The sequence below is a fragment of the Anneissia japonica genome, unplaced genomic scaffold (genome assembly GCF_011630105.1).
Source record: "Anneissia japonica isolate Jap-2015-1 unplaced genomic scaffold, ASM1163010v1 scaffold287714_len2871179_cov188, whole genome shotgun sequence".
NCBI classification, from domain to species: domain Eukaryota; kingdom Metazoa; phylum Echinodermata; class Crinoidea; order Comatulida; family Comatulidae; genus Anneissia; species Anneissia japonica.
Genome location: NW_022755542.1, coordinates 601,108 through 601,779, shown reverse-complemented (window position 1 = coordinate 601,779; position 672 = coordinate 601,108). Strand labels below are relative to the sequence as shown.

The 672-nt window shown below is 33.9% G+C and overlaps 1 protein-coding gene across 1 annotated transcript in view; it reads left to right on the top strand.

Annotated features, from left to right (window-relative positions):
• LOC117123677 (DNA replication complex GINS protein SLD5-like) overlaps nucleotides 1–672 on the top strand; it is an 8,589-nt gene that overhangs the window by 1,073 nt on the left and 6,844 nt on the right. The gene's annotated exons all lie outside the window — the stretch shown is intronic.

Sequence of the window (672 nt, the reverse complement as noted above, 5' to 3'; positions counted from 1 at the left end):
TTTTTTTTTTTTCGCTGGTGCATTTGGTTGAGGACAAACACATAAAAAGTCACAAGAACGGACTCAAATTTACAAAGAAAACATGTTTTTATTGTCCAGTAACACATTTTGCAAAAATACAGTACAGTTTCTAAATATGAAAAAGTGAGAATTCATAAATACATCTGGCAAGGTAAAGTATATAGAAAATAAATAAAATTATTGACCCTCTTTTTACATCTCCTGTCATTGCAAGTGCATAGCTTTGGTAAGTTTATTATTGCAATATGTATCTTGAAAGAATGAAGGAAAATACATATATTGAACTTGAATGGATGTGTCTAACTTCTTCGTGGGACCAAATTTTGCAACAACCTGTTAACAAAATTACAAAAAAGTGTGAGAAAAAGCAAAACATTTTATATGTTTTGAAGAGCTATAGAACTGATGTAAAAACAAATATATGTTATGACTGGATGACAAAAACAAACTTAGGCCCCCCTAAGTAGGGCAGGCCCTAGGCCTAGATAGACCTGCTGGGTTAGGCCTAGGCCTAATCTAGGCCCCTCTAGTAAGCCATGCTAGCTAGGCCTACTTGCTTGATACGTTTCGATAGTCTTGCTTCTCAAAGGACAAATAGTTTTAAATTATACCTCAACATTTACAAATCTTATTAGGCCTATACCAAACAGA